Raw genomic sequence first — 15,925 nt, 5'->3', positions numbered from 1 at the left:
TAAATCACTGACAAAAAGTTTCATGAAACGGTCCTCAGGGGGGCGTTTCATCAACGAGTTCGTCGGAGGTTTTCACCGACAAATTTGCTATCAGCCAATCAGACGCAAGGATTTCAGTAGCTTTTAACAGTTGTCAGTGTAAATCACTGACAAAAAGTTTAATGAAACGGTCCCCTGAAATGAACAAGTGTGTTTATTTTGAAGGTAGGCCTATTAAGATTTATTTCGGATCCAAAGTCTGTCAGTCGAGCGACCGAAAGTCGTGTAGTGTGCCTGCGGGATACATAGCGGGATGCAAATTTCGAGATTTGCATCGTGATCGCAATGCACGTGTGGACACAAAAACTCCACAAATTAGCACGATCATCATCGCGATTCTAAACCCAAGAACGTGTGAACGCTTCACCAATAATCTCGAGGTTTTAATTTCGACTTTCTTTTGCGTATGCATGCAGGACCTTTTACACCCACCGTCCAAAGCGATACGGACTGATGAAGTTGAATTACCTAGCGGTGAGGCGACGTGTGGTTTACTACTATTCATTATTCATCCATGCATTGTTCATGCCAAAAGACGACTATCATCTGGCCTGCAATCTTTTTTTAAAATGAATGGTCGAATTGAGTTATAAATCAGCCTCTTTTTTTTAGAATTCAAAGTCAAAGTCAAATTCGTACGATTATAACCTTGAAGATTTAATCGCCTGGTTAAAGAGTCTTGTTGTTGGAGGCCTAGTTGTTTATTTTTTAACATTATCAAATGAAATGTGCACAATATACCAAAGAGAGAGAGAGAGAGAGAGAGAGAGAGAGATATACTTACAGCTAGTATACAAAGAAACGGAAGAACAGCCCATCTGCCCATTCAGCCGTATTACAAAATGCAGGCCTATTATTGTTCTTTCACAGGGTCCCACATTCCCTTGTCAATATGCCGTACATATATATATGGAAAAATGCTCAAGAAAACAATTACACAAACCTGCAGTGAGACAGTCTCCAGTAGGCGTTTTCACATCAGCCCGATAAAAATCCAAGCTCGAGATATTTTTCGCAGAAAATAGTCAGCAAAATAGCGCGCTATTTCGAAACATCGGGCTGATGTGAAAACGCCTAATGATTGAATATAAGAAAAGATTAAGAAAAGAAACAAAACAAACCACGAAATAAGTCTGACTCCGAGTAAATGGCTGAGCGAAATATCCAGCTGATTATATGCATCTTAATGAGTACATTCAGGTTCTTGGAAGAATGACAATATTGTGCAATCGTGCATCGTCACTGACAAAAGAACCAGTATGATCCAAACTGGACAATGACCAGGCAGTTTGCTCACCAGAAATTTTCAACCCCCAGAATTTCGTCTGTTTCCCTTTTCTATTTGATGAGTTAGGCCCATGAAAGTTTTCCTATTGTTAATGAATGGATCACCCCATTCATAAGGTTATTTTTTGCCTAACAAAAGATAATTTCTGCACTGACATAGCAGCGCACCTGGCTCATTGCATAACCCATTGAAAGTGTTTTTGAACTTCTTTGGAAGCCCACCAGTTATGGCCGCCACAAGTTGCAGTGCTCTGACCAAGGAAGTTCGAGAGATGGAGTTACAACTGACTATATTCAATCAGCTGTCAGTTTTCTATGGATGGACAAAAGAATTTCACAGGTGCATTATTTGTGCCTTGATGTTCGATGCTTGAAGCCGCCATCTTTCTGAGCAATCTGAAAATTCATTTTTAACGCTATCACATGGCTCGACACTAACTTTTTTGTTTGGTGGCCCGATGGGGCCACCAAAATCCTAAATTTCAAATTTTTGGTGGCCCGAGAGAAAAATTTGGTGTCCCGAAAAAAAACCAATAAAAAACATAAAAAGTCCTTTTTTTTAATGAGTCAAATATTTAAGATTTATGATAGTAAGAATTAGAAGTTGGACAATTATCTACTCATAAATAAACTTCAACAAACTTGCAACACTCACTCTCAGACATTCATTCAGTCCTTTTCATCCATCCTTTGAACAAATTTAACTGCTAATTTCCGGCGCAAAAAGTTACGAATTTATTGACATACTTTTCAAAAAAATTTGGTGGCCCGAGGCGGGCCACCAAATTTGCCCTTTTTTGAAATTTGGTGGCCCGATTTTCATTTTTGGTGGCCCCGGGCCACCGGGCCACCATTATTGTCGAGCCCTGGCTAACAATATCGGGTATGCTGCTCGTTTATATATCAAATGCAATGAAATTTCACCTAATGATAATAAAACAAAAGTCAATTCCGTTCGAAAATAATATTTGCAAAAGTGTAAATCTGAGCTGTATTTTGTGAAAGTGTTTGAAATTCTACCCTCATGGAAAGCCGGTTTTATCACTTTTCTCCTTATTTCCGCCAAATGATGGTATCATCTTCAAGTATAGTTCTTTATAAATCAATATGTCAGGTTAGCGTACAGGCACGTACAGTCGAGTGATTTTGATATCTATTTCAGCAATATTTGAGCAATTTCTATTCGCGCACCCCCGTGCCTTTACCATTGTCTCCCGCCCATCGTTTGTAGGGATAGCGAAAGTAATTACCATCACAAAGACATATTCCTTGGAAAGTGGCTGGTGATTATGCAATGACACACGAGTCAATTGTCTTCGCATCTGAGCTGCTGATCCAGTTTGACACATACTTCAAATATTTTTGAGTGGCGGCTTCGAGCATGGGATCAAAGTGAATAAGACCCCGTTTACAGTGCGGGGCTGGGCCGAGCCGCGGCCGAGCCCAGCCTCAATTGCCAGGCCGGGCCCCGCAATTTTGTCCGTTTACACTGCCGGGCTCGGCCGCGCTTTTGCTTCAAACCTTTTAATATTTTGTCGTAGTGGCGCTCTGCTTGTAAGCAAACGCAATTTGGTATTGTCTGGTTTTCAGACCCTTTGCCAACTGAATGCCGTGGCGACAAAGTCGCCGTTCGGGCAAAGGCCTTTGTCGAAGGAAAAAATCCTTTGCAGGACAAAACCACCTTAAACTATACCAGTTTTCGACGTTGAGGGGGTTAATATCCTGAATAGCGAAAAATACAGGCAGAGGGTTTGGAAGCCAGACTAAAATTGGCCGAGCATTTGGCCCAGTTTGCGTTTACACTGAGACAAGGCCGGGCTCGGCCGCGGCTCGGCCGCGGCCGAAACCACCTCCAGAGCGAGGCCAAATGCGAGGCCAATTTTGGCCTCGCATTTGGCCTTTTGCGCGTTTACACTGAAAGGAAGGTGGGCTCGGCCGCGGCCGAGCCTCGCACTGTAAACGGGGTCCTGGACCCCGTTTACAATGCGAGGCCGGGCCCCGCAATTTTGTCCGTTACACTGCCGGGCTCGGCCGCGCTTTTGATTCAAACCTTTCAATATGTTGTCGTAGTGGCGCTCTGCTTGTAAACAAATGCAATTTGGTATTGTCTGGTTTTCAGACCCTTTGCCAAATGAATTCCGTGGCCTTAGCCGAAGGAAAAAAATCCTTTGCAGGACAAAGCCACCTTAAACTATACTAGTTTTCGACGTTGAGGGGGTTAATATCCTGAACAGCGAAATAGTACAGGCAGAGGGTTTGGAAGCAAGACTAAAATTGGCCGCGCATTTGGCCGAGTTTACATTTACACTGAGAAAAGGCCGCGGCCGAGACCACCTTCAGAGCGAGGCCAAATGCGATTTTGGCCTCGCATTTGGCCTTTTGCGCGTTTACACTGAAGCGGGGCTGGGCCTCGCCGCGGACGAGCCTCGCACTGTAAACGGGGTCTCAGACTGTTGTGACGTACTCCATTTCTCGAACCTCCTTGCTCTGACAGTCTGAAGTCAGATTCATCTATACAGACTTAGCACAGTGAAGGCGCACATGCACACAGAGGTTACAGTGGTTATAGAACAATCAATAGCCACTCACATTTCCCCCCGAATGTTTACTGTATTTTTCTTACTTCTTTAAGTGAACATTTCCCAAATATTCCACCAGAAGTGTGCAGTATACCTGGTTGATTCTAATTCTATAACAATGCAAAAGCTCCCTTGTTTGTGAGGTGGTATCCCCAACTCGGCTGCTGCCGATAACATAAGATTTTCAAAGAAAGGAATGGTCAGTAAACGAGACGATCACGCAACAATATTGCGTAATTTAGTTTGTTTGGGGTTTTCTTTCAACTTGAATAAGGAACTAACCTATCGTCTTACGTTTTGGATTGAAAATTTTCCAAATATCCCGATAAAAGTGTGCCCCAGCTTATCAAATTTCAAAGCTAAAAATGCACAATCTTCCCTGTGTGGGTGTGGGGCATGGGCGTAAAAAAAAAAGGGGGGAGAGGAATGAAGGGTGCACCTCCCCCCCCCCCCCCACCCCCCGGCGCTCCTGAAGGAGGTGGTATAGCCTTTACAAACAACCCCTCCCCTGACATGAAAAAAAAATAGAACGGAAAAAGAGAAACGTGATTGTATTGATTTCGGCATATTACATTTGCAGGCCCGTCTATAGTGAGAGCTAAACAGAGCTACATTATTCTATCTTTAACCCTATAAAGCCCAAGCTATTTTGACCCCTTCCAGACCCAAGGGGGGGGGGGGGGGGGGGGGGGGGCACATTGTGCCCTCCTATGTAACTTCTTTATTACATGATGTATGACCGTTATATTTGGCACATGGGTGGAGCAACTCATACTCTACATGACCCAACATTTGAAATTTCTCAAGGTCATCCACTGAGGGCGCTATTTACCAAATTATAAAGAAATACACAGGAAATATGCTAATATCATGTGTTTTCTTTTTATTTCTTTAGTATATATGTATGTTTTTATTTTACATCAATCATTTTCATATTTACCACAAAGGAAAAGCAAGTCAACCTTCACTATTGGTTATGGTTGAAATTTCTCAATGTTAACATTTGGGGGCGCTATTCATTACAATATAAAGAAATATAAGAAACCTATGATGTATTGCTTGGAATGGGTATATTATTATCTTGGTATCACATTTCATATTTCCAAAATATTGAAATTTTGAGTCTGCAAATTGATAATATGATAAAAACATGATATTACAGGCAAAGCTTGTGTGAAAATAACATAAAGTAAAAGAGTAGTCTTTGGAAAATGCTGCATTTTCGATTATTTCTATCATAATAATTGTTTGATGCCTATGTAACATAAAAAAATAAAGGAAATAATAAGAAGACCATTTGACGGTAATTCACAAGCATAATTACTTCACATTCTGCTCCTTCAGCAAATTACAGCCAAGAAAACCCCTATTTCATCCATTATTATATTGTTAACTGAAGATGGAACAGAAAATCATGCAAAATCTGACGAACATGGTTGTCAGTTTACGGTTGCCATGGCAACCAGCGATATATCGGACATAGCTTTTATATATCAAAATGTTCGCAATAAGATTTTAGGAAAAGTCACCATATTTGGTTGAAATCGGGTAAAGGGTGTAGGAGTGGCAAACGAAAATATGGTAGGGGGGCACAATGTGCCCCCCCCCTATAGGCTTTATATGGTTAATGGGTTTGTATTCACAATTTTCTCAAGCGCTTGCAAAAATCTCTCTCTTGTGGGAGGGGATATTCCACATCCTCCCTCGCACATCTTCCTGACTATAACTTAATAATCATTACCATGTATTTTTGACAGAAAATTTATCAAATGTTTCACTAAAGTGTGCACCACGTCTCTTAATTTCAGGTCTGAAAATGTAAAATCTCCCTCTTGTGGGAGGGGGCCTACCCCCACCCTTTCCCCGCACATCGCCCTGAATGTGAATGTTTCTCACTTTTTTGTTGTTGATAGAAACAAAAATTGAATATTTCACCAAAACTGTGCACAAGATCTCTGAATTAAAGGTCTGAAAATGCAAAATCTCCCTCGTGTTGGAGTTAGTACCCTATCTCTCCACTCGGTCCTTCGTTTCCTCGCAAATTGTTTTCCAAGTCATACCCCCCCCCCCCCCCAAACTCGGTCCCTCCGCTTCCTTGCACATTGTACGTTTTCAAAGTCCCCCCCCCCCCCCCCCCGGGAAAATAGTTCAACGCCCATGAGGATGATCGTTGTAATTGACTTGATTTAAGCAAATTCGGAAATCTGATAGAAATAAAACACTATACTACATATACAAAAATAAATATCCTTACCACTTTATTTTTGTAATCCAATTTAATTTCATAGCTATACGTATACATCGCGAGCGTGTATGTATTGTGGGCTTGTAAAGTTCGTGCTACAATGTGATGATTATCGCTGATCATCCCCCACTCTTCGGTACGGATTATTCGCCAGTAGTGTGGGGTACTCCCTCCAATCCCCCCACCCCCCCCCCCCCCCCCGTCGCTGTGCTATTTACCTCGTTACCTCGTTTTGTGTGTTCCCCCAAAATACTGAACATACTTATTATTGCACCCCAAATAAAACACATTTCTTCGTACGCCTATGAACTTGACTAACGTCTCTAGCTTGCACTCCTTCACATTCATTACCAGAGATTGATCCATTGGAAAGAGGTGCATGGTTGGCATCTTTTACAACACAAATCCTACAGAAGGATAAAGCTGAAATAAAGTATTCGGCACGAAGGAGATACTAGACTTTTCTTTCTTCATGGCTGATTATGTGTCAACTGATTTTTACACGCATACAGTTCTATATACATACCCCTCCGAGACAGTACCTGCGATCGGATCGCTTCACTTTATCCCTCGGAAATCTCCATTATTTCCGATTTTGACGCCCCCCCCCCCCCGCCCATTCAAAAATCCCAGTATTTCATATGAAAATACTTGTCTGGGTGCTATCAATTTATACATTGTACACGAAACACATAGGCCCCCATATAATAACAGATTCATGATATTTTCTCCCAGATATTTGTACGGTGCTGATTGAATGCATACTTTTATCCAAGAAGAGCCCCCTCTTCGTCGTCGTAGCAGAGTCCTTCAAATGTCCCCCCCCCCCTTTGTTTGCATTTTCACTCGAAATACCGCTTACATTACATGTAGGCCTACTAAAGGAGCGTGTTCATCGAATATAGCTCTTTGATAGCTTATCTTCGCCAAACAATGCTTCTTTACGCCCTTTTGTTGATAAGTTACATACTCAAGTAGTACCCGTGAGCATCACGGATTTGGTTGGAACATAATTTAATTATGTTACAGTCGTTTGCTGATATAAAGGATGAACTTTGAACACTGTCTCGAGCAGCTATCGTGCCAATCAATAGTGCGGTTTTTGGGGTTTTTTTTTACGCTGGAAAGAAATGCCTTGTAACATTATCCTAAACAAACTGGTAAACTAACTCCTTAGTTGTTGAGGCGTATCTGCGGAGGCTCGGTTTCGCGGCATTTTAATCACATCAAATGACAGTTTGAAAACAGTTGGGATAACTTCCAACCCTTAAACGTCATGCTGGATTGGACTGTTGTAATGCGGTGTGCATACTTATCGCCTGTGCTCTGCAAGACTTTAACATTGGATAATAGCTACTCTTTGTAGAGAGGCATCTCGACCATTAACAACAGGACAAGATCAGCGGATGATATGGCGGCTATAGGGAATGTCGTACGGAGCTTTGCTGTAGATCTTGTACAAGCGTGTCCCTATATTTATTAACTAAAAAAACGTCATGAGACTTCGTTCCTTATGTGAGAAAGGCGATTTAAGGCATGCACACCAGGATTAACAAAAATTGTAACAACAAGAATTGCTGTTCCGCCAGCTGACATCTCTGTGATATTTCTTCAGTCTCTTTGGAGCTGTCGGTGATTCATCCACATGCACATCAGTATTAACAGCGATTAATGCCATCCGTATTTATTGTCTTTGACTTCGTGATATATCAACAAACACAGGTACGTTGTAAAAAAGAACATTCTTCAACACAATAATATTGGGTATATTAGGACTCACCAAATTTGATTGAATGAACTTCTAAATATACAAGTAATTATATAACAAATAAATTGCTCTCTTCACAGAAATGAGTATGGACACAATGTCTTTCATTGTAATGTCACCATTCAATGAATATCATCCGATTTTTCTTACATCATGTATGTACAACATCCCGGATACCTATCGTTTTTAAACGTGGATTGCATTTATTCACTTCAATAGCTCCATGACAACGTAATTACGGTAATGATGTCACGTTCTAGTTCTAGTCTTCTAGGTAATTTGTGAAGTGCCTGCTTCCTTATATTCTGAATAACGCCATCAGAATTATTTCAATCACTCGATACAAAATGAAAATATTTAATAATCCCTTTTTTCAATATTGGAAGGTAAGGATTTGTTTTATCGACATCTTGTATGGCTTTTTCGTGATTACAGATTAAAAAAGTCCTACTAGTTTCTTAATTACCACACCGTTATCTCTGTAGTCATCTCCCCTCTATAATGAATCAAGCATGTATGAGGAATTTCTAACACAATCGTAATAATTTTGATAATAATGACAATAATAATAATAATAATAATAATAATAATAATGATAATAACGATAATAACAATAATATCGGAAACTCGCCCATACTAAATATCTTAGTCCAAATCTTTACTTATTTCAGTTTTGTGGCAACGATTATACAGGATGCCTATAATTTGTTACTACATGTATATCCGTGACGTGAATGGTACTGCATTCCCAAAACTCGCATGTACGGACAAGAAGTGAACATAATAGTTTCTTTCAGATTTATTTATTCATTCATTTATTTATTTATTCATTTATTTGTTTGTTTGTTTATTTATCTATTCATTTACTTATCCATCCATCTACTCATCCATTCATTCATTCATTTATTCATTTATTTCTCACCTTTTGTCAGGGTAATACGTCGTTGTCTTCCATGGAGCTCTGAATGATATTGATGAACATAATTGGATTATGTACATTAAACTGCCAAACGTATACAGAAGAAAATGTAGATATCATATATACCGTATACACTGCAAAGTGACATAAAAGATACAGTGTATATTGATATGCCACAACAAGAGTTAACCAGAATGCCGAAATATCAATTAAGTTGCTATTGTGCAGGAATGATTCATGTATATATATATATATATATATAATTGGTTGTGTTACTTACAAATAACAGCTTTGTTTAAACAATCTTTTAAATGAATCTAGGGAAGAAGCTGATCTGATTGAGTAATCTAGCTTGTTTAATTCAAGTAAAGAAGATATGATTGGGCTACACTTATGATAATCAGAGCAAATTCTTGCCACAAGTACTTGTCTACTAGTATTTGCTTTGTGTGATGTGCATGTACATCATTAGACTTAACTAAGTGTTCTTGAAGTAAGAAGGTGCTAAATCATGAACGCATTTATGCAAAATTGTCATCATAACGCGACTGAACTCGAAACGTTTGTCTAGAATCATCCATTTAAGACTTTTGAACAAGTCAGTCGACGGTGTGTAATATTTTTTGTCATGAATTTTTTGTAGCTTAGTTGCATGGGGATTGAAATCTGTTCGACCAAACAGCAGAACAGTAATCAAAACATGGTAACACTATAGACTGTTATAGAGTAACTGTAAGGATTGTTTTTGCAAAAAAGAAAAGAAAAGAAAAGAAGAAGAAGAAGCTCTTGTTCTCTTTATCATGCAAATACTTCTCTGGGTAATTTCACTTACATTTTCAATTTAGTTAGACCATTTCAGTTCTTCATCTATTAAGACTCCTAAATATTTTGTGAACTGAACTCTTTTAAATCAAACTATCGTTTAATGAGATACTGAAATTTTCAATTTTCCCGAGATTAGTATCATGGCACAAGTTTTGTCAGTGTTTAAGGACGAGACTATTTTCCTTGATCCACGTCATAATTTCATTTGGTGCAACAGTTATTTTTCTTCCAAAACTGCTGCATCATTAGCACGGACAGTGAGGGTCGTATCGTCAGCGTACCTAATATCTATGACACCTTCTGGAGTAAACTCATGTAATTTTGTTAACATAAATTGAAGATAACAGACCAAGATTTTACCCTTGTAGCACACCTAGAAATATGATAATTTATTGAAGGATGGTCGACTTGGCTCCTTTGAACTACGTCATTTGCTGTCTATCATTTAAATATGATTTGAACCAATCAACAGTAGTCTTGCTCGTAAGTACAACCTATTATTTCTGTAAAAATATATTATGGTCTAGACAGTATCAAATGCCTTTCGAAGATCTATGAAGACAACTCCAGAAATTTGATTACTATCTATACTTGTGTAGATGAGTGTCTAGGATTGTGAAGAAAAAAAAGTACGAGAAAAATGTTGCGTATGTGTGGATGTATGTGTGTGTGTGTGTGTGCGTGTGTTTATGTAGGCCCTATGCATGTATTATGTGTGAGTGCAAGACTCTTACTCTGAAGATTAATCAAAAGATTCAGCTCCGGCATTATCTTACAAGGGTATAGCTGGGTATAGCTAGAGTGTAATCGTGTGAAGGACATTAGGGCTATTTCTAGTTTTTTCCGACTTGAAAGCGATTCTATTGTCGTTCATGTTTGCTCTCTAAACCTTCTTTCTTTAGCAGACGCTATTGAGTGTTTACCAAGCCGGGTTGACTCGGGCGCTACCCTGTGGTACTCCCCAGTCCACGCCACCCATCACACCAGTCGGCATAGCAACGCGACTCTGCAGAGCCCGAGGTGAATGCATGCACGTATGTTTCTCATTCTTTCATCGAAGGGATTCTTACGAATTCACTTCAAAAATGAAGGAAAAAAAAAGATATTATTGTACATCTGTGAGATATTTGAAGCTCAAGCAGGATGGGCACTTGTGAAAATACACTTAGTTTGGTGAAATAAAAATGCAACATACCAAGGAAGCTACACTGTAAAAACATCGGTGTTAGATTTAACACCACGGGTGTTAAATCTAACACCGGTCAAACTTCAATAAAGGACCACACCCACAGGTGTTAAAAATGCACTGTGATGGTGTTGAAAAGTGTTCACCTGACACTTCGTGGTGTTAATTTGACACTGTACCTGGTCTTATTTTGACACTGTAATGGTGTTAATTCAAAAATGACACCACATGGTGTTGATTTGATATTTGTTGGTGTTAATATCAATGGTTTAACACCCGTCCAGCTTCAATAAGAGACCACACCAGCTGGTGTTACTTTGGTGTAAATTTATTTTCACATTTTTTCAAAAATCTAGTATTTTAATGTAAAATTCTTGATCGTCTTGTTCTAATTAAAAATCAACAAGAAGTGCAGTTACTAAGAAACTCTTCAGAAAACAGTTTAAAATTTGGAAATGACACCCGGAGGTGTTAATTTAACACCATAAATGAGCACCGAAAATTTAACACCAGCTCGGTGTTCACTATTTAACACCGGACTTTTTGCAGTGTACAGTACACACACACACACACACACACACACACACACACACAAACAAACACGCACACACAATTACATATATGTATATGTATATACATATGATTATACATATATACGTGCATTGTATATCTATATCTTTATATTAATGCATGAAAGCGTACGAATAAAGTAGATGTCATCCAGTGACGTAGCTTGCCAACAGCACTTTATTTCCAAGCTTTCGGCCTTTGGTCTTGTTCACGGTTGAGCGTGGTCTTGGGGTGTCTGGCCTCACTGTGCCGTGTGTATATGTATGCATACATGTATATGATATTAATATATACTACATGTACATGCATGTATCGATGTGCACTCATAATCTGTCGGTAAAATATAGCTTGATAGGTTTGTATATAGCAACGCCAATGAAGTGCTGATTAGTATAATCATATCCAAACAATAAACACTCACTAATTCTTATTTACTCGGGTTGTTGTACTCACGCCATTAATATTTAACTCAACATGATATGATATCAGTTCATAAGTCAGTTACAATCATATGTTTGTTGAAGTCCTTTTCAGAACAAAGGAAAATGGATTTTACGGAATTAACAATATAGACACGACAGAATTATCTTGTCTAATTGCGGTTATAGGACTACAGCTTCTCAGACGTGGCCTACGCGGTTGTACCTCTATTGCAGCATACAGAGATAATGACATCACATCCACCAGATTCTGACAGTACACCATTTGTATATTTCTCAGACCTGAAAAGAACTTCTAATTTGAATGAAATGGCATTTCAATGGATGATACGACACGAAATTGAATGCTCAAAGAATTAAAATGAATCAAGGGAGCAGATTGCTGACGAAAGTCGATTAAACTTGAACGCATATTCAGGAATTTGAATGCAAATCTGATGCAATAGGGATGGAAAATCTACATTACTTGCAGACCCTTTTGATTGGAAGTTGTGAACATGAAACACTGAACATAATCACTGAGACATAAATACGACTAGGAAAGGAATACAAGATGTTTATCACTTAAGCATCCAACCTGTCTATTTTTGAAGAGCTAACAAGAACAAGACTACTGAAGATTAAATACCAGAGTATTCATCGATCACATGGTGTCAAAAGTAGGATGAGGCATTGTGTCGGATATCGCAGAAACGTTTGTCACGTGTTGATCACAGAAAACTTTACATAGAGAATGAAAGGAAGAACTGAAAATGTTACAATATTCAATGAATAGTAATCGTACATCGTACAAATTTCAAATACATATGAGCTGACTGGAGCCACTCTTCTCTATTTCTCAATCACTGTATATCTGTTTGTTTTTATTCTGCAGGTATCTCCTTTGCTAATATAAACGTTGTTTCACCAAGCGGGGCAAAAGTCGAACGCAATGTCTACCTACAACCAGCAACGGTCTTTCAGAAGGCGGTCCAAAATGGATCGATACACTGAAGATCTGAAGTACAGCTTACGACGTCGCCTTTCTGATTCCGTCAGTAAAGGCCATTTGAAGCCCGACGACATACTAGCTCGCAGCCATCGTCAAATCGTTGCCGACTTCACCGATCCCAGACAATGGTATTACTCCGCGACGCACGACTACCTCATTGGCATTATGCGTGAGAGTCAGAAACAAAACAGTGGGTCCGCATTTGGCGAGAAAGTACTCACGGGAAACAGACAACAAGAAGGGAAATCTCTGGAAAGGCAAGGAAATTCATCGACGGCTGCTGAAAGTAATCGACCGCAGGAGAGAAAGAAAAAACTGATTGTAGACGTCCCGACTGAGACAGCTGAAGATCTGCTGGACATTCGGAAACACGACAAATTTGGACCATTGGGTGTGACACATGAAAACGAGAATGACGCAAATGATACGAGTCTGGTATCCATGCGAAATGGGACAAATGATATTGTTTTACAGGAAGAGAACGAAAGGGAGTCAGTCCAGTTTGGACTGGACACTTCCACTTCGCAAACACAAACACAAACACAAACATATTTGAAGAACTTTTTGCGCAAAGCTGATCAACAAAACATTCGAGCCAATCAATCAGACTTTCAGCTAACCAGTAATTCATTCCACGTGAACAACTCCAAAGAAACAAACGACTGCTCAGAAGACCAGACTAAGGATTCTACTGGAAGAACAGAGGGATCTACATCCTCTGATGAAGACTACAACACACTAGCAATGGAAGCTTACAGAGCGTCCAAGCAAGGCCTACTTTCTCAATCTCCTGCCAAAACGTCACTCATTTCCGACACATTTCAACAGCTACCCTACCTTCCTGAAATCATGGATCCCTTCCTACCCATCGAAAAGCGAGCCGGTAAGGGTGGTGCGCAGAAATCGGATGGAAATCTACCTGTAATAGGGGTCCTTGGTGTAGAGGCTGATGATCCCACGGATCCAGCCCAACGCTCACATGACAGTACCGTGGAACCGAAACGTAATCGAGTTCTGCGTCAAAGACGTAGAGCTGCGATGCAGACAACCCCCGCACGCATCCCTTCAAGTCGGACGAACGACACTTCGTACGTCGAGCACTGGATCAGGAAACTACCGCTGGATAAGAGGATTTCTTTCCCTGATGAATATGGTTCCAAGCCCCTAAAACAAGACGACAGTATGTTTCCAAATGTGCTGTCTGACCGTCGACAGCGCCATGCTCGATACGACCAGTCCAACCAATACAAGCACATGTCACTACCAAATGACTTCAAGCCCCTCCCCACATTTGAACCCTTTCAGCCGCTGACAAGTCTCTACATCTACTCTCTGAAACAAAAGTCTGACCTCAAAGTCAAGTTTCACCAACTGGAGCTTCCACGACCTCTCCCAGCGCATTCCATGGAGCTGCTGGAACAACTGCCTAACAGGTCTTTCACAGATGACCTCAAACACACGAGAACGAAGATGACGCACATCGAGAAAAAGCTCGATGAACTATACGACACCGAAACTGAATTAGCTAAAGTCCTAGCAAGAGAAAAGATTACCCTTCTTCCTAGGAAAGCAAAGGCTGCTCAAACCCAAAGTGAGGCTAATAAGATAACAAACAAACCGGATTGCTTGTTAACACATAAAATATGGACAAAAGAGGGACCGAAAGGTATGACTTCTAGATCGTTATGTGGGGACGCGGTGAAAGCACAATTCATTGATGTACCAAGTGTAGCTTCTGCTACTGCTGCAATAATAGATGACAATGACCAAGACAAACTGTTGTCGAAATTTGACCATAACCGTCAATCTGCTTCAAACATGAACGTTGTCAACTTGGAGCTTCCGGTAATTCCGGAACATCCTGAAAGACATGACAGTGAGCTTGAAAGATCATGCTCTGCAGGACCTGACAAAGTACAGGAGGACTACCATTCACCGTCAACATCGCACTGGAAACAGGATCTTTCCACTTCCGATACGTCTGGTGACGTAAAAGCTCTCGAGGCTAAGACAATCAGAGTTTTTGACAGTGAAGAACGGCCTCAGAGGAATGACTCGGGAAGTGGCCGACGAAAAAAGAAATCAAAGAAAGTTAAGTCGTCAAGAGATGTAGCTGAACACAATAGCGGTAGTGACGTTGGGAAAGAAAGTGAAAAAGTTACGAGATCCTCTTCTTTCGTACAGGAGATCATCGACGCGCTAATTCAGGGGTCTGTTCCTAGCCCTGAAAAAGACTGCCAGGGAGAGCGAAATGAAGTGACTAACCGCGCCCGTAGTGGCAAGAAGAGAGGATCTAATCCCTCGTTCATTACCGACATCATCGACGATCTTGTCGACGGCGTGGCTCCAAGGCATCGACCTGTCAGTAAGGATCTCGACCATGAAATATCTATTCCGATCAGCCATACAGTCGTAGGCTAGGGTATATGCATAGCTCCACGCGCTCATATTGACAAGTCTCATGAACAGTCCCTCGAATTTGTCACATTTTACGATCAAGTTTTTTGACCTTCAGTCTTAGTGCTTATATTGTTCTTTGTATCTCTATTTCATGAAAACATGTGTAGCCTAGATTTTCAATGATATTATTTTTTGCCCGAGTTTGATGAAGCATCTCATTTTGCAAGTCTTTCATAAAATACTCCAGAAAATTAAGTTTGAAGGTGGTGCAGAAGGGGGTATAGGGCAATTACCTCCTGGGCAATTATCCCAGACCCTTCCCCTGATCCTAACCCTAGTCCTAATCCTGAACCTAATCCTAACCTTAACCCAAACTCTAACCCTAATCTTTACTCTAACCATATCACTAACCAGTATTTAGTCGGTGACGTAACTGAATGGACTCAGCAAGCAAAAGCAGACTATATCCTATCAAATTTAAGAGACAATACAGAGACTCAAAGGTGTAACTGTTTTCCTAGGTGAGCGTTGTATTGATATTTAGCCTGGGTAAATGCCATACCAAGGCAAAGTGAATCTAATGCTTTTCCCTGTCATTTGAAAACATCAACAGTAACGACAATCTATCACATACAAGGTAAAATTTAATCTCTCTCATGCACTTGCCCGCCCCGAA

The sequence above is a fragment of the Diadema antillarum genome, unplaced genomic scaffold, assembly GCF_040938485.1.
Source record: "Diadema antillarum isolate AM-2024a unplaced genomic scaffold, OU_Dant_1.0 seq00000739_RagTag, whole genome shotgun sequence".
Taxonomy (NCBI): domain Eukaryota; kingdom Metazoa; phylum Echinodermata; class Echinoidea; order Diadematoida; family Diadematidae; genus Diadema; species Diadema antillarum.
The sequence above is the reverse complement of the archived record's forward strand: the minus strand, read 5'-3'. Positions refer to the sequence as shown.